We start from the raw sequence: 19,606 nt of genomic DNA, 5'->3' as shown, positions 1-19,606 counted from the left end.
AGCTTAAACACACCCCGCCCCCCCACACACACACACACAATCTCATAATTTTCTAAGAGACTTTTCAAATTTGGGGGGGCCACATTCAAAGCTATCCTGAGCTTATGGGCTGGACAAGCTCGTGCTAGTGTATCAGGGCCCCAGGCCACACATGTCCCCATGTTTCCTACTTATCTGTCAGTGAACTTTGCTTCATCCCTAGGGACCAAGCCCAAAAGTCCCTCCCACCTTAATACAGACCCCATGAGGGTCTCTGATCACCTCAGTGTCTCCTTCAAGACATAGTTTAGTGTTAAAGGCTCTCTGTAAAACAACTGAATGCAAGAGTGAGTGAATGAATGAATGAATTCTCTTACCCGTAATGGTCCTGCTTTCTGGATTATCCCTCCTCTCTAAATATTTCCTTCTCAGTTTTATCCACTGCTCCCCTTCCTTAAATGGAGATATGTTCTAATTCTATCATCAGATATTCCTTGCTTTCAGGGAGATGGGGAGGTGAAGAAGCATCTAAACTCTGTCTCTTATAAATGCTTCCCAAACCCACATCTCTAGCCTAGCCTTCTGCCTTGAAATGCAAACCCATATTGTCAAACGCCAAACTCTCCTTCTCCTCCCAAAACTCTGCCTCCCTCATGACTGTCACAGGCATTAAAATTGACCCTGTCCCCGAAGCTGAAAACTCCAGCCTCTCCAATGCCTCCACCCTCCTCATTCTTTAGGTTCTTAGATGTGGTTCTATTTCAAGGCATCTTTATATCTTCCTTTCCCTGTCTGTTCCTACTGTTATCACCTTAATTCTACCTCATGAACAGTCTCCTAAGCTTTCAAAACTAACTCCTAAATGGTGGGTTCAGGATTTCCATTCACCCATATATTTCCATACTTCCCAGACACTTGAAGCCTGATTAAAAAGCAAACCAAATTACAGCCAGGCACAATGGCTCATGCCTGTAATCCCAGCACTTTGGAAGGGCAAGGCAGGTGGATCACGAAGTCAAAAGATCAAGACCATCCTGGTTGACATGGTGAAACCCTGTCTCTACTGAAAATACAAAAAATTAGTTGGGTTTGGTGACATGTGCCTGTAGTCCCAGCTGCTCAGGAGACTGAGACAGGAGAATTGCTTTAACCTGGGAGATGGAAGTTGCAGTGAGCTGAGATCACACCCTGCACTCCAGCCTGACAACAGAGCAAGACTCCATCTCAAAAATAATAATAATAATATTAAAAATTTAGTATACACATCTAATTTTCTTTAGCAGAACTGGCATGGAAGCTGGTTACACAGAGGAAAAGGGTTGGAATTGCCCCTCGGGAAGCCCCTGTTACCTGGCAGGCTGCACCAGCCCCACCCCAACTCTCTCCCCACACAAAGGAAGCAGTGTAGCCTGCAGATTAGGATCACAGGCCTTGTGGCCCCGAAGGTGACTTCCTGTAAAGTTCTAGGCAGCTTAATCCCGTTCTTGATTTGTAACAAGGGGGGATTAATAGGCTCAGCTTCATCAGGTTTGTTGCGAGGATTAAAGGAGTTACTACACAGCAAGAGGTTAGAACAGTGCTTTAGGTGTCTGATGTTAGCCATGTTGATGACAATGACAACAATCTACTTAGTAAACAGAGCAACACCCCAGAGCAGAGTTCAGACTGGTGGGATCACCAGTTTTTAATAAAAAGACCCAGCAACATCATGAACTCTGTGTTCCAGTACCCTGAGAGGGACATGACATTGTTTCTTTCAGGAATGCATCACCTTTGTCCAATCACGGAAAGATATGGGAAGGGTCCAAAGTGACAGAAATCCAGCAAAATAATTGATTAGTACTCTTCAAGGCTGCCAAGATCATGATAGATACGGAATAACTAAAGAACTATTGCAAACTGCAGGACACTAGGGAGAAATAACAACTAAATGTAACATAGGATCCTGAAATGGCAATAAAAGAACACTGGCAGAAAAACTGGTGAAGTTTAAATGAGGACTTTAGATTGGTTAATGGTATGTTACTGTTCTAGTCCATTTTTGTGTTGCTATAAAGAAATACCTGAGGCTGGATAATTTATAAGAAAAAGAGGTTTATTTGGCTCATGGTTCTGCAGGCTATACAAGAAGCCTGACATGGGCATCTGCTCAGCTTCTGATGAGGGCCTCATGCTGTTTCCACTCCTGGTGGAGGAGGAAGGGGAGCCAGCGTGCAGATCACATGGTGAGAAGGGAGGCGAGAGAAAGGAGGAGGCGCCAGTTTCTTTTTAAAGAACCAGCTCTTACGGGAACTAATAGAGTGAGAACTCATTCGCTATAGCACCAAGTCATTCATGAGGAATCAGCCCTCATGACCCAAACACCTCCTGCTAGGCCCCACCTCCAACACTGGGGTTCACATTTCAACATGAGGTTTGGAGCATTATATATCCAAATTATAGTATGTGCCATACCAGGCAGAAAAGGTAATTTCCTGGTTCTAATACTGGTACTCAAGTTATATAAGAGATGAACATTGGGGAAGGCTCAGGGAGGGACATACAGAAACCCCCTGCATTATTTTTGCAAATTTTCTGTAAGTCTAAAAGTAATTCAAAATAAAAATCTGATCCTTCACAAAAGAACGCTAATGCTGCTCCACGCCAAAATCATTCCCTAACAGTTTGGGTGTTTACCATGTACCAAAGACATTGCTAGGGTCAGTGGAAGCATCAGTGAACTGGACATGGTTCTTCCTTTCAATATTTCAGTCTAGTGAGAAAGGCAATCAAGTAAATGGATATTTAGTAATTGCTGTGAGCAATATATGCACAGGTAGGGACCTTAATCCACTCCAGGGCTGCAAGGAGTAAAAGTGAGGACACCTGGAGAAGGTAAAACACCTGGGCTGAATATTGTAGGACAAGTAACGGTTGGTCAAGTGAGGATGGAGGAGGAAGGGAGCCCCAGCAATGGGGAAGCCGCACAAACACAGGCACAGAGCCCAGAGGCTGGCTGTGAGGAAAGCCAGAGTTTGAGCTGACTGGGAGAGGCACGGGAGAAAGGAAAAGTAGGCGATGAGGTGGAAAAAGGCAGGCAGGGGCCCCGTGAGCCGGGCTTACGAGTTTGTACTTTGTCCTTCGGGCAATGCAGGGTTCTGAAAGGACAGACATACATTTTTCTAAGATGCTCCTGATATGCCTTAGAAGCAAAGAAGAGGCAAACTGATTATGCCTCAGAGAGTAGAAATGACTCTTTTCATTTTTTTAGCAACAGGCTCTTACTATATTGCCCAGGCTAATCTTGAACTCCTGGGCTCAAGTGATCCTCCTGCCTGGGCCTCCCCAAGTGCTGGGATTACAGGTATGAGCCATCATGTGTGGCCGAGAAAGAATGAACTACAAGAGGTACAAAGCTCGGAGACTAGTTAAGAGGACCAGGCCAAAGGTAAGAGCAATGGAAATGAAAGAACACAGGCAAATTCAAAAGTGTGTACAAAGATAGAATAAATGGGGCTTAGTGATATATTGGATACAGAGGGTATGGTAAGCTGCATAATGGACCCCTGCGAAGATGCCCACCTCCTAATTTCCAAATCCTGTGTATATGTTACTTTACTTGACAGAAGAACTTTGCAGATGTGATTGAGTTAAAGTTTTTAAAATGAGAAGATTATATTGTATTAGCTGGGTGGCCAAATGGAATCATAAGGGTTTTTATAAGAGGAAGGCAAGATGGTCAAAGTCAGGGGGCAGGGAATACGACCACAGAAGCAAGGGTCATAGAGAAATTTCAAAATGTTTCAATGTTGGCTGGCAGATGGAAGAGGGGGCCACGAGCCAAGGAGTGCAGCTGGCCTTTAGAAGCTGGAAATGATTTCCCCCTGAGAGCTTCCAGAAGGAATGCAGGCGTGCCGACACCTGATCTTAGCCCAGTGAAACTGATTTTACACTTCTGACCCCCAGGACTGTACAATAATCATGTATTTGTATTGTCTAAAACCACAAAGTTTGCGATATCTTTTACTGCAGTGAAAAAAAAAAAAAGACTAATACAGGGAGTGATGAAGAAAGAGAAAGTGATGATGGTTCCCAGTGCCTGGCTTGGGTTCGGAGGTACATGGTGGTGACAGCAATACAAGCACACAGGAGGAGCACAGTTGGGAAGAAGACAACTTCCACTCCAGACAGGCTAATTTTAATGTTTCTGCAACCCACAAGAAGTCCACTCTGGTTACATGTATGGTGCTGGTGCTCAAGAGAGAGGTCCAAGCTTGGGATGGAGTTTTCCACAAAGTTGTCACTCAGTATATACTTAACTAGGTCTACTGGGTTGTCACGTTTTAATGAAAATGTTAGCTTCAGGAGTATTACTGTTACTATTATTCTGGTTATGATATATACTATGAGGAGTAATTGTTTTCTACAGGCAAGACTGAGTAAGGGACAGAACAATATTTATATTCTAACAACATGGTAGCTATGCTAACCTGAGGAAGTTATAACTTCTCTGTGCCTCAGTCTCCTTATCTTTAAAAAGAGCATAAATCCTAAATGGGATTAAATTTAAAATGAGTGTTGGGCACTTAGTTAAGTGCCCAGCACAAACTAAGTACTCAATAAGGGGAAGCTAAGTAAGCACTACTTATACACAACCCATTAAGAATATCTTGAGAAATCATAAGTTCTTATGTCATCCAAAAAGCTGTAACAACTTCTAATTCTTTCCCCAGTCATTTTCTAACTATATCAAACACTTCACTTGCTATAGGACATTAAAGATATAGAGGACATTATCTCTGCTTACAAGTTGTGCACAATTTTGACAGGATATGTATCAATAATGATAAAGAACAGTGTGCAAGGTTCTGGTGATACTAAAGATGAGTACGATGTGATTCCTGCCCTCAGGGAATGCAGAGGCTTGAAAGGAGACAGATTAGATATAGATATAGATATTATATGTAGACTAACATTTATCGAGCACCTACAAAGTGACAAGCTTTATGAGTACTTAGCATGTATTACATTTAAGTTTACTTATTCAAGCCCTGTGAATCAGATATTTCCCATACAATATAACTGTCTCCATAACATTCTAAAGCAATTACAGAATGAAAGTAGGACAATAAATACAAGGTTTGCCACATCTCAGAACAAACACCAGTAACCCAATAAGTGACACCAGGCAAGGTATGATCCCAAGGAGAGGAGTCAGTGACTTGTAAAGGGTGCATGGACTTGTTTTACAAGGAGACCAACTGACATGAAGGCAACTCTTGATTACCTCCTCCTTATTTTTCCTCAAGGAAACATAAATGATATTTGCTGAGCCAAGCCTGTGCAAAATGCTTTGCACAGGTCATGTCACTTGAGACCAAAGAGTAAACCCAAGCAGGTGAATGCAAAGATTTTGTAGGAGGCAGAGAAAACTGCTGATTAAAATTCTATTAGACCGGAATTCTCCTGTAAATTTCACTAGCTTTCCCAGGTCTCTTGCAAAAGTGCAGAACAGCTACTAGAAATACGACAACAAAGGTAATTAACCTCATAAAACAATGCAGATAAAAACACAATGGGAAGCAAATGATTAAGGTTAAAATAAGAGAGGGAAACCAACATATTAGGAGAAAGAATAAGATTTTAAATGAGGTCATAATGGAAACCAGATGAGACGCCCAAACAGAAAAGGAAAGTTTCAAAGAAAACAAACCAGAAAGAAGGAAAGGAACTGGGTGGGAAGAAATGACTAGAAGTTATTTTGACTTTCTACAAAACAGTAGATGGTATGCTGGTTCTCATTTCTGAGGTCAAGTCCCCTGTGAGGTCTCAGCCAAGTTACTTAACTGCCCTGATTAGGTAATGGGACAATGTCAGCACCTACATCTCATAGAGTTGCTCTGAGGAAGAAGTGAGTACAGCCCTGAGCTCCATGCCTGCAGCTAGAAGATCTTCCATCTAACCATGCTGCTGCTGCTGCTGCTTTATGCTATTAACATCATCCCTCTAGGACCTCCCAAGATGAGGTTCCATGACCTCTATTCCATGATAAGCCCAACAATCCTCAGATGTTCCAGTGCCACACAGACTCCTTAGGAGGCTGCTGTGATTTCAGGAAATGCAGCCATTTTGGACCATTCTCTGTAAGTCCCCTATGCAATACACATTTGTATCTGTAGGGCAACAAAGCAAGGAGACCCACCTGCAAAGACAACTACAGCCTAGAAAAAGAAGAAAAGATAAAGAATCAAAGGTTTCCTGTCTTCTGGAAAATGCTGTGTCATCATGGCTCAGAAGTCCCCACGCTCAGCACAAATATCCTCAAATGTCCACTAAATTGTCATGATTGCTCAGCCTGTAAGAGTTGCTTAAGAGGCATCCTAACAATAACCACTGAGATTTGCGCCTGGCAGGTTTTCAAGGCATCTCAAGATTTCAGTGTGCAATTGGCAAGGATTTAGCCATTGTGTGGGATTCTGTCTTTTAAAACAGCTAAAGTTTGATCTAATCCTTGACATGCATCATGAAAGCATTGCAATGGAGACCACTGATGGAAACATCACTGTGTATCATGAAGGTACAGTGGAATACCTATATTAAAAATCATTTCTCAGCCAGGCATGATGGCTCACACCTGTAATCCCAGCACTTGGGGAGGCTGAGACAGGAGGATCACTTGAGCCAAGGAGTTCAAGATCAGCCTGGGCAACATAGTAAGACCCCATCTCTAAAAAAAAATAAAAAGAGTCATTTCAACTGTCTAAGGCACAGAGTTTGCCTCTTCTTTTCTGTGTGGACTCTGTCAGAATGGCAAAGGCCTCCTCCACACTTTAAAAGTGTATCACCTTGCAATGAATTCCTATTTGGATATGGATGAAAAAAGTTGTGTTAAAGAAGATAATTTGTCTAAACCAGGATTAATTTCTAGCATACTAAAAAGTGCACATAGGTAGTGAGGGAGCTCTTAATTCCAGATTCAAGTAATTAAATCATAAAAGAAGTTGTTGCTTTTTTTAAGGAACTCTTTGGAGAAATATTTTTAAGGCTGGACAAGAGATACAAAGAGAAAGCAGTACTAATAAATCTAAAAGAAGTTAAGCTTAGAGTGGTAGCTAATCTCCTTAAATAGGTTTCTGAGGGCAAGATGCGTTAAATGTTGATAAGCATTTCCTTGCTAAATGACCACTGGCCCCAGTGTGTGGTACTCTAAGAACTCAGAACCCCTGCCACGAATCTGCAAGATTCTCTGCAGAAAAGGACTTTGCTTCACTAATAACTTTTTAAAACATGCACTAACTGGAAGTTGAAATCCTCCCATCAAAATTCATTCTATGATCAGGCTAAGTTCAAAGACATATGCGGGATAAAAAGAAAACTCAAGTTTAGAGAAATTTTGGGGTGAGCGTGGTAGGTGAACAAAGTCATACAGTCTGAACTTAAAGTTTTAGAGTCAGGAAGATAGGATAAAACTAGACGGAGGATTTAGTCAAGTGAGTCAAAAAATAAAGCCAAACATGAGTGCAGATTTTTAATGTGTTATGGGTAAATATTTGCTGCTATTTTAATACTTGCCTTGAATTGAGCTGCAGTGGGGACTCTGCCTGAGGCAAGATTTTTTTAATAGCAATAATAAAAATACTTAATAGCACTTAGAGCAAAGCATGTGTGGTCACAATGTTTTAAAGGGGGAAAGAAAAGGTAATTCTGAACATCTGCGCTACATTTCCACATGATAAAACCACTGCACTCCAAAATTATTCTGAAGTTTGGTGGTGCTGGTGGCAGGGGGAGGAGGAGGAGGCAGTTCATGTAGAGAAATGTTTATTTAAAAAACAGAAAGGGAGACACAAAGGCCATTTGGGGGAAAGCAGGGACGACAACTTTTATTGTAAAATAAAACTGCCAATTAATAGTGAGAGTCCAGTAGTCAAAATGTAAGGTTTATGTGTCTTCTCAGATCCATAATTATTACCTCCATAAATACTCCTGAGAATCAAATGTCTTTTATTTTCACAAAGTTCCAATCTTCCCATGTGGTATATCAGACAAAATACCACCCCCAACCCCTCCTTTAGATTTATTTTGCAGGACTCATTTCCAGCCCTACAGTTTCTGAGATGGAAGGAGTGAGGGAGGGGGGAAAGTTGAAGGCAGCTTCTGTCTCAATTTCTCCCTCCATCTGTCTCTGTGTCTCTGTCTCTGTCTCAATCTCTGTCTCTGTCTCTCTCTCTCTCTCTCTCTCTCTCTCTGTGTGTGTGTGTGTGTGTCACACACAAACACACACACACACACACACACACACACACACACTTCTGTTTCCTTTTAGGCTCAAGCTCCCATTCCCACCTCCCCCCAGCACATCTGCTTCCTAGTTAAATCCCCTGCAGTCAGACACTGGGTAAAGAAGTCTCCTGATCTGGGCTGCGCTTCCTCAATAAAACCATGTTTCAAACAGGTGGAGCTAGGAGTTACGGTTCTTGCCACAGCCCCAGGCCAGCCAGCAGAAGGATGGGTCACTCTGTACCAGCAGTTCACCACCAGGGTGATTTTGTCCCCTGGAGGCTATTTTGCAATGTCTGGAGACTTTTTTGTTGCTGCCGGCACAATCTGGGGAAGGACATAAGTGCGAATCACATCGAGTAAGCTGAGGCCCACTGCTCCACATCCTGCAATGCACAGTACAGCCCCCACAACAATCACCTTGCTCAGACTGAAAATCCCTGGACTATGCCAGGTCAGCAACATCCTAGTAACAGGCAGTCTTCCCCCAACACTAAAAATGCTCAAATGTCTGGCAACCCAGCTCAAACAGATGTGGGAGAGATGTGACTGCCCTGAGGGCAGGAAGAAGGGCAGAGAGTGATAAGGGAACTAGCTGTTCTCCTGACCAAATCCTGGCTTAGCTGAGTAAGACCTCTGTCCGTGGGGAAACCTGGCAAGTCCAGGGCACACTAACCACCACCACATGTCAATATTTTTTAACACAACCTGCATATATACACAGTTTCTTTTTCAGGTCAGTTCCATCAAAGCAGCCACATTTTTTAAAGCACTAATTGTGTAGGTCTCAAAAGTGTCAATAAACGCAGGTATTTAATAACAGAAGGAGGAGGAGGACTAGGAGGAAGCCTGTGTTTTTATTAGGTAAAGAAGTCCTAATTCTCCTGGAGTTTGAATAGTAATCTCCACTTCCCTGGTGATTCTTAGAGAAGTCTCCACTCACAGTCCCTTTGGAATCTGCCTGGGTTCCTTCCTAACACTCCTAAAAGAGGTACAGACTTTTCGTGATAACTGACAATACTCAGTGTGTTAAGAATCTAGAGACCAAAACCACAGATCTAATAACTGTAAAAGAAAAATGGGCACAAATGGCAGAAAAAATAACGTTTTCTGATTTAAAACAAACTTCAAAAGCCCTATGTAAACAAGAAAGCAAACTTCAAAAGCTATATGTAAAAGTAGTTAAGATTTGATTCTCTAAATAAAACTAATTGCGGACAGGCTTTTACAACAGCTACTTACTTATTCTTAATTCAAAAAGCTAGTTACTTATTATCTAATTCAGGGGTCAGCATACTTAAAGGGCCAGGTAGCAAATATTTTAGGCTTTGTGGACCAAGAGGCAAAATAGAGGATATTACATATGTACTTTTGTAATCCTTTCAAATGTAATCATTTTAAAAGGTTAAAAAACATTCTTAGCTCCCAGGCCATTAAAAAAAATTATAATAATAAATGCTGCAGGACACTTTTGGCCCATAGTCTATACTTTGTCAATTCTTGATCTAAAAGCGTAGCAAGGCTTTGTAATTTTTACTCTTGAAGTCGCACTCACCTTTCTCTTTTTTCTACAAACTACTTATACAGAATTATACTTTTCCTTTTGTGAGAATTTAATTCATTCTTATGTGTAATAGCTGCTGTAACCGTAGCCACTCCTAAGAATCACCCACTAGCAGTTCACATTGCCTTTTTAACACTCTATCCAAAACATTGAAGAGACCCCTCAACCTACATGCCAAACTGGAAACCCAAAGAAAGCAGCCCTTTCACATCCAAGCCAAGGTAGATGGGAAAGTAGATTTTGCTTTTAAAATTAGAAAGTAGATTTTGCTTTTCAAATTAGAAGAGCAAGAAAATGCACATGTCTTAGGAATTATAAATACAATTTCTGTGTCTCACAATTGACACAGAAAGAAACCCAAAATACTCAACAAAAACTAGATAAAAAGTAATGTTGGTTTTGGGAGACAAAGCATTTCTTTTTGGCAGTGAGATAAGAATACATAGACAAGGACTTCACGACCAAAACACCAAAAGCATTGGCAACAGAAGCCAAAATAGACAAATGGGACCTAATCAAACTCCACAGCTTCTGCACAGCAAAAGAAACAGTCATTAGAGTGAACTGGCAACCAACAGAATGGGAAAAAATTTTTGCAATCTACCCATCTGACAAGGGGCTGACATTAAGAATCTACAAAGAACTAAAACAGATTTACAAGAAAAAAACAAGCCCATTCAAAAGTGGGCAAAGGATATGAACAGACACTTTACAAAAGAAGACATACATGAGGCCAACAAACATATGAAAAAATGCTCATCATCACTGGTCATTAGAGAAATGCAAATCAAAACTACACTGAGATACCATCTCACACCAGTTAGAATGGCGATCATTAAAAAATCTGGAGACAACCGATGCTGGAGAGGATGTGGAGAAACAGGAACACTTTTACACTGTTGGTGGGAGTGTAAATTAGTTCAACCATTGTGGAAGACGGTGTGGTGATTCCTCAAGGACCTAGAAATAGAAATTTCATTTGACCCAGCAATCCCACTACAGGGTATATATCCAAAGGATTATAAGTTGTTCTACTATAAGGCCATATGCACATGAATGTTCATTGCAGCACTGTTTACAATAGCAAAGACCTGGAACAAACCCAAATGGCCATCGATGATAGACTGGACAGGGAAAATGTGGCACATATACACCATGGAACATTATGCAGCCATCAAAAACATGAGTTCATGTCCTCTGTAGGGACATGGATGAACCTGGAAACCGTCATCTCAGCAAACTGACACAAGAGCAGAAAATCAAACACCGCATGTTCTTGCTCACAGGTGGGTGTTGAACAATGAGAACACATGGACACAGGAAGGGGAGCATCACACGCTGGGGTCTGTTGGGGAAAAATAGAGGAGGGACAGCGGGGGAGTGGGGAGTTGGGGAGAGATAGCATGGGGAGAAATGCCAGAACTAGGTGAAGGGGAGGAAGGCAACAAATCACACCGCCATGTGTGTACCTATGCAACAATCTTGCATGTTCTTCACATGTACCCCAAAACCTAAAATGCAATAAAAAATAAAAAAATAAGAATGAATTTTTTTTTTTTTTTGAGACGGAGTTTCGCTCTTGTTACCCAGGCTGGAGTGCAATGGCGTGATCTCGGCTCACCGCAACCTCCGCCTCCTGGGTTCAGGCAATTCTCCTGCCTCAGCCTCCTGAGTAGCTGGGATTACAGGCGCGCGCCACCATGCCCAGCTAATTTTTTTGTATTTTTAGTAGAGACGGGGTTTCACCATGTTGACCAGGATGGTCTCGATCTCTTGACCTCGTGATCCACCAGCCTCGGCCTCCCAAAGTGCTGGGATTACAAGCTTGAGCCACCGCGCCCGGCCAGAATGAATTTTTTAAAAAAATTGTAACATAAAGCTAACTTTGATGAAATGGGAAAGGTCTGATTCTAAGTGCCACCCATTTGTCCTTATTCTCTGCTCATAAAAATCCACCTATTTGTGAAGCATTTATGGAGGGCCAGGTGCTTTCATTTTCATGAGCCAAAAATGGAATGGGAAGACCTAGCCCTGATGTTGCCTTCTACATAGCACTGTTTAATCTTTCCACTGCTCTATGACCTCACAGACTTATACTCACCAATTCAACAGGCCCTGATAAGATATGGTAAGAAAATAAATCAGAGCCTTTTGCACTTTTTTCCTTTTTCACATTTACAGAGAAAATATCCTTGATCAAGAAGTCAGAAGACCAGAATCCTAGTCTGTGGTCTACTCTGGCTTACAATGAAATCCCTGGCAGCAACAAGAAGTGGTTAGGTACAAGGTACTTCAATCAGCAGGTCCAAATTTGAATGCCAGATCCACCCATCGCTATGTGCTCTGAGAACCTAGGCCAGTCGCGTCACCTCTCTAGGCCTCAACTTCCCAACCTGAGAGGCAGAGAAACCACTGTTCTGTTCAGAATATTGTTGGAAGAATTAAATGGCACTCCTCGGGAAGTGTCTGTCACAGGCTGCCCTTAGTGAGTGTCCAGCAAATGTCACATGTCATCACTGCTTCATTTCTCTGAGCCTCCATGTCCTCTAAGGGTTGCCAGAAGTATCTGAGGAAATCATTAAAACGGAATGTGTTTTATAAACTACCAAGCCTCCTCCACGTGTAAAGTATTAATGTTTCCACTCAAAACAGGTAGGGCCTTGGTACAGCTGAGCCTGTCTCAACTTCCCATTGCTGCAGCTTATGAAACATGCTAACATACTCACAGTAACTGTGCTTGAGGTCCTTTCTCACTGCTGAGATTTTATTTGTAGGGCACTGTTTTAACAAATGATGATGATCATGATAAATTTTGTCAGTTATCCCAAGAATGTTTTTCAGAGCATCGTCACACCTAAGGTAAAGCTGGAGGATGAGGGTGAAGTCCTGATATTCTCACTCCTCCCTGGTGCCTCCCCACACCCCCAACCCTGTCACTTTCTTTTCTCAGCAGGTTTCAAAATGCCTTCTGTCTAATGTCTTCCTGGGGCTCCACCAGTCTCTGTTACTATAAAAAGCGAACTATGATACTCATTGAAATGAAAATGGGGTAATTAGCATGCAGCATTCAAACTTTAAAGAATGTATGAAAATTTAAAGATAAGGCAAATGACGCTAAACAGAAAGGAATCTATTTTCTATGTCATCAGAAATGTGAGGGTAAAAATTATGACAGCCTACTCTTGGATGCACTGTCAGATTACAGAGAGAGCGCTTTTCTGGAAAGATGTTTCATTGACATCCATCCTGCATGGAGTACACGGAGAAAATGGAATTCAGTGAAAACAAAGGGAATCTGTCTCCAACTAGCATCAGTCAATGAAAATTCCACATAATCTCAAAAGAGATACCATATTCAAAATCAGATGCTTACTCGGGAAAGAGGCACAAAGGAGAAACATTCAATTCTAGTCGTTAAATACTAGTAGGAGTAAATAAACAGCATGTTTTAGAATGCTCCTGACCTCGGGGCATTGTGATTACAAACGATCAGATGTGTGTGAAAAAAATAAATAAAACTGAGCAATAGTCAGAAATGCCTTGTGTACTTGGGCAGAATGTCACAACCATTTCTTCACCCACATTCCCAACCTTGGCTGCACAGCTCCACCAGGATTTCATCAAACTCAGTACATTCTAAGTCTTCCCTCAACACCAGCTCCTCCTGCTGACAACCCTTGCCTGCCCACTGCTGCACCGTCTGCCCACCCACAGGTCTACAGCAGCTGTCTCTTCCTCCTCAAAGCTCCCAGCATTCAGTTCTTAAGTTGTCAAGGTCCTGCCTGCAGATGGAGACAACCATTCCCTTCAACTTCCATAGTCACCACCCAGATTCCCACTCTTGGTAACCTGAACAACCACAGTATCCTTCTGACTTCTCTCCATGCTTTAGTTCTCTTCCCATCTAATCCATTATCAACTGACCATCTTCTCTGGTCACATTATTCTCCAGGCCAAATGCCTTCAAAAGCTCCCCAGAGCCTACAGAGTAAAGCCACTTCCCTGTGTCTGATCCTCAGAGCCCTCAGTGATCTGATTCCAAACCATTTGCTCAGCATTATTTCCTCCCCCGACTGAACGGCAGAGTTTTAACAGCTCCGAACTCACTGTGCCTCAAACCCTCCACAGTTCTCATCTCTGTGACTTGACTCAGTCATTTCTTCTCCAGTTGTGCTTTCCCACCAACCCAATGTGCCAAAATTATTCCTGCCTTGAAGACCGGCTCTACCGTGGATGAAGCCAGTTGTCAGCTCTCCTGCCTCTAAGCTGCACAGCATTTGGGTGCCATTCAAGGCCTATCAGTGTACCACCCCAACAAGCAGTAGCATGCAATGGGGACAGGTACAGACTCTAGAGTCACACTACCCAGTTTCCAATCTTGATTGCAGCTTTTGTGGTGTGTGACTGGAGGCAATTACTTACCTCACTGTGCCTCTGTTTCCCTATCTGTGTAATATATATAACAACAGTATTTACTTAGCACAGAACAAGACTTGATAATTGTAAACTGTTCCTCTTATTGCTCACCTGAATCTCTGAACAAGACCACAAGATTGCCACTGATACTCCCACAACATCCTCCATATGGATGTTCAATGATGTCCAACACGTTTTGGAAAAAAATGAAGGAAGACCACCAGCTAAAGCTACCCTCAAACTTTCTCCTCCACTCCAAACACAGAGCAATGATGCAGAAAACATTTTTTCTTTAAATAGAGCTCATACCAACCATTATGAACTTTTCTGATATTAACAAAATAAACCACAGAATAATTCTCTATGTATTTTAAACCAATGTTTCACTCATTACAGTATTTATTGAGCATCTACTGGCAATATCTGAGGTCTGGGAATACTGATGGAATGTACTGATCAGGTAAGAAACTTACCGTATTAAAACAGGGAGCAATTATTAAGTTATGTAATATGTATAGGAAACAGCCCTTGTAAAAGATTGTGCATATAAAACATATTTATATGTTTGAGAATAGTTTCTGTAATTAGCTTTGTTGGTAGAAATAGAACGTGTTGAATGTGTAGAGTCAGAATTAGAAATGCCTGCATCAGCAAAATCATGGCTTAGGTCAGCAGAACTAGAGACAAGCAGGTGTTAAGGAAGCCATATGGTTTTGAGAAGGGGGACTGGAATGGCATTTAGAAGTTTAGGCAAAGATTATACGGGGAAAGTTTGAGCCATCAGTAAAGGTCTGACAGCCTAAGAAATTCTAGGCAATACCTTTTGCCTTGGTGGAAATTCCACTGTCCTGGGGTCAACCTGGATAAATAAACCAGGAGGCCAAGACTTCATGTTACCTCTTTCTCCTACCTGCTACCAAAGAAAGGCAAGTTGCCCAAAGGGATTAACATAAGAAATCAATAGATTAGTAGCAGAACAGATCTGCCTTCCAATCAAGATCTTACAGCAAGATACGTCCAAAGACCCCTAACTCTCTCCTAAGGACCAGTCAAGAAAATAGTAAGCAGAGTAAATACAAGAGGATCTTGGTCTATTAATCTATTTCCTTTTCTTTAATGAGATTAGCAGTGTTTCTTTCAGATACTTGATCACTAAAACTTCTACATGGAACAATATGTTCTTTGCAGAAAAAGCAAGAGTACAAGGTAAACTATGATCACATCAAACAATGTCTTATCAAATCAACCTGTATCCAAATGCATCAGACAATGCTAGTGAGTAATGCTGATTTTTGGCCAACCTTTCAGCTCACATTAGCATATCAGTTGTAGTTCCTGGGCAATGGTTTTGGTCTTCCAAATAAGTTGAGATCATAACCTTTTTGTTGGTGTTTCCTGCCAGACAAAGAGGTGGTTGCTTTCATACTCAGCCTTTTCCAGACCACCAAAAGACTATAAGACACTAACGCAACCCAACCCACTCCATATGCAACTCCTGCCAACTCCAAATCTCCTAAAACAATAAGCTGAACAAGGCCAAGAGATGGGGTTTATGTGAGGTCCACCACCTCTGCCTGAGAATGAATCATAAAACCACTAGCACTCCATTCCCCAGCCCCACGCTGCCTAGCCCCAACCTACTCAAACTGTGCATAATGAAAACGAAATCAGGAACACACTGAACTTAAAACCTCAAGTACATTTTAAATATTGTTTTAGATTCATCTATATTAACAGAGGTCAGGCAACTTCTTTATTCAAGCTCAGTTATTCTTACTGGTTTAATAACAAAAGTGGTCAGACACATTTTTCTACTAAAAAAAAAAAAAAAAAAAAAAATACCCTGACAAAGAAGTACATTCTAAAACTCAGCAGAGAATGTGGAAATAGCCTGCAATAAACTTTGCCTTACAAAATAACTAATGAAGGAAATAACCAGTTGTTTGGCAATGGGAAACAACGATTTATCTATTTTTACATATTTTGCAGGTCATTAATTAAAAGTACTTTTTTATTTTCTAGCATAGCATTTTTCAAAAATGTCTTACAAAGAGCACCAGTGCAACAAGAGGAAAGCAAGTCATGTACTTTCGAGAAGCTCTGCCTTCTCTGGTCCCCTTCTTAGAAATGACTAATGCATATCTGCATATTAAAGACTGAAACTGAGACTCTGTGGAATCCCTCATTTCCCCAAGTTCACTTGGCACTGCAGCCCTTTTTCTCTCATAACACATATCAACAGCTCACAAAATGTCTGTTCTACCAAGCACAATTTGGGAAAAATTTCTTTTAGAATAGGGTTATAGGCCAGGAGTAGTGGCTCAGACCTGTAATCCCAGCACTTTGGGAGGCTGAGGTGGGCAGATCGCTTAAGCTCAGAAAACTAGCCTGGGCAACATGGTGCAACCCCATCTTTACCAAAAACACACAAAAAATAGCCAGGCATGGTGGCACATGCCTGTAGTACCAGTTATTCAAGAGTCTGAGGTGGGAGGATCACTGGAGCCTGGGAAGTAGAGGTTGCAGTAAGCCAAGACCGTGCCACTGTACTCCAACCTGGGTGACAGAGTGAGACCCCCATCTCAAAAAAAAAAAAAGAAAAGAAAGAAAGAAAAGAAAAGAAAAGAAATGGAACATAATAAAATGGTTTAAGAGCTGTGACTCCAGAGTCAGCCTGATTCAAATACCAGCTTCACCATGTCAGCAGTGTAACACTGGGTTTGTCCCTCAGTTCCCTCAGGTAAGATGGGCAAAGTAACAGCACCTACCTTCTAGGCCACGGGCCTTTCATCTGAGTGGAATAGTCTTCTGCGATCCTCACATGGCTGGTTCCCTGACAACCCAATATAAAATTAGCCCCACCCAGATCGCTAGTGCTTCACTCTCTTCTTTTCTTCATGACATGCCTCTATTTAGCCGTAAAATTGTCATCTATTTTATTCCAATAGAATGTAAGCACCATGAAGGTAAGTTTTATTAATTATTGCTATGTCCCAAAACAGATCTTCAATAAGTATTCATCCAACAAAGGAATGGATGGATGGATGGATGGATGGATGGATGGATGGATGGATGAATGGATGGATGAGATGACTCAATGTAAAGCACTCTTCATGATGCCTGGCACATAAGCTGACACTTACAAATACTATTTTGAAAATTTTTGAGGAACTATGAGTAGTTAATACATGCATAATCATAATTCTCCCAATAAGTAATATTCTGATTCCACAGTGCATTTTCTTGCTGTACTAGAAGTAAACATTTCATAACATTCATTCAGAGGTGTGCTAGTAAATAGGCTTTCAGGAATAGGCAAGGGAATAGGGAAGGTAGGCCATAAGAGTAGCATCTTCCAATTTCCATGGTGTAAATACACCAAATATGACCAATTTCAGGCTATCTGTGGTTTAACACCAGAATCATGAGATTTCTAAGAATTTAACAAATGGCTCTCACAAAGCAGTACAACCATTCTCTTGGGAATGATCCTTTCAGAACTTCAAGACTTGTTTGTTGAGTTCAAGTTTAACATGGTTTTTTTTAAGTACAGTTATATTTTCCAAATTCTGCCCTTCTTGATGAGCTAAAATAAGGGTCACCTACTCACTTTGGTCTGATGCTAAAGGAAACTAGTTGAATGCATTGGGATGCACTTTCTGTGCCCCCTCTTTGTGCTTTCAAACTGGTGTTTAAGGATCTAAACATGATCTATATCCACACCAGACCATTGTGAGGACCAGCCAATCTCAGAAAACCCAAGAGTAATTATGTTAAAATTCATTTAAATGGAGGCAGCCAAATAAGGCACCATCTAGTAAGTGCTATCAACAAGCAGAATCTAACTGCAGAAGAATGACGTCACCCTGACCACAAAATCCCAACAAGGAGGGAAAGATGGTGCTGCAGATGGAGATTTCTCTGCCATCACAGCCTTGCTGCCCCTTAGCATCAAAATAAAACAGTAGCTTTTTCCAACTACAGTGATCCTCTATCAACTGCAGTTTTGAGATAACACAAGAAGAGTTCAAAATCTACAGTTAATCTACATGCAAATAACAACATGCCAGTAATTACTGCTTCTCTTCTGTAAACTACATAAGAGGTCTATGAATAAGACATGGAGAAAATTACTTTCTGCCCTACTGTATTTGTTATCTATTGCTGCGTAACAAATTACTTCAAAATTCAGCAGCTTAAAACAATACACATTTATTATCTCACAGTTTCTGTGGGTCAGGAATCCAGGCACAGCTTAAGTGGGTACTCTGCTTCACAGTCTCTCACAGCCTGCAATCAACACATCAGCCCAGGACCCGTTATCTCACCTGAAGTTTGGACTGGGGAAGTATCCACTTCCAAACTCACTAAATGGTTGTTACCAGTTTTCCATTCTTTGTGGTTGTTGAAATGAGTACCTCTGTTCTTTACTGGGTGTTGGCTGGAGGCCACCCTCAGCTCCTTACCACATGGGCCTCTCCACATGGCAGCTTGCTTCATCAAAGCATGCAAGCTAAGAAGCAATAGAGTCTGCTAGGAAGATGGAAGTCACGGTCTTATGTAACCTAATCATGGAAGCAACATGATATCCCATTACTTTTGCCATATTCTACTATTTAGGAGCAAATTATGAGAATCAACGAACACTCAAAGAAAGAGGATTATATAAGGGTGTGAATTCCAAGCGGTAGGGATCACTGGAGGCCATCTTGGAATTCTGCTTACCACATTCACCCTCTTGGAAGATGGATGGAAAGACCAGGCCCAACCAAACATCTCTTTAAGCATTTTAATATGAAACCAAGCCATGTGGTTTCCCAAGCATGTTGCTAAAATATCATTAAAACAAAACAAGGAAGAATAAGTGTAGAGGATATTAAATTTGCAGACACAAAAGCCTGCTCATATGTTCTAGGCAAATATAATCTACATCAGAGCAAATTCTTGGGAGCATCTGCATTTTCGCAAATCCCAAGACGGAAGCAATGTCTTCTGACCAACCAAACAAATGACTCACAAGAAGCACTGCCATCTGAACAGGTATAATGCCAAGAAATCTAGTTTGATCTAGAAGCAAATATCTTCTGGAATTTTTGTTTATCACTATAGAATAGTTTGAAAACATATATAATGTCATTTTATTGCTTGCTGTTTTCTCTGTGATCCATGTTACCCTGCATGATACAGCAGTTTTGCCTGCATGATACTTTTAAGGACCATATCCACCACAGTGGCAAGGAATTACTATAAAATTTTCAAATCTTGGCATTCATCCACATTTTTTCTAAGCTCTACCCAACCACATATTCTCAGACACATGAGCATCCCAACAGTGAATGGTGGTAAAAGGCCATAGAGACCGCCTCTGAAGGACTTCAAATGATTTAA

The 19,606-nt window shown here is 41.4% G+C and overlaps 1 protein-coding gene across 11 annotated transcripts in view; it reads right to left on the bottom strand.

Moving 5' to 3' along the window:
- Window positions 1-19,606, bottom strand: part of ERC2 (ELKS/RAB6-interacting/CAST family member 2) — a 970,127-nt gene that overhangs the window by 761,554 nt on the left and 188,967 nt on the right. The window lies entirely within an intron of this gene.

Source organism: Saimiri boliviensis, chromosome 8 (genome assembly GCF_048565385.1).
Source record: "Saimiri boliviensis isolate mSaiBol1 chromosome 8, mSaiBol1.pri, whole genome shotgun sequence".
Lineage (NCBI taxonomy): Eukaryota > Metazoa > Chordata > Mammalia > Primates > Cebidae > Saimiri > Saimiri boliviensis.
This window is presented reverse-complemented; position numbering and strand designations above follow the sequence as displayed.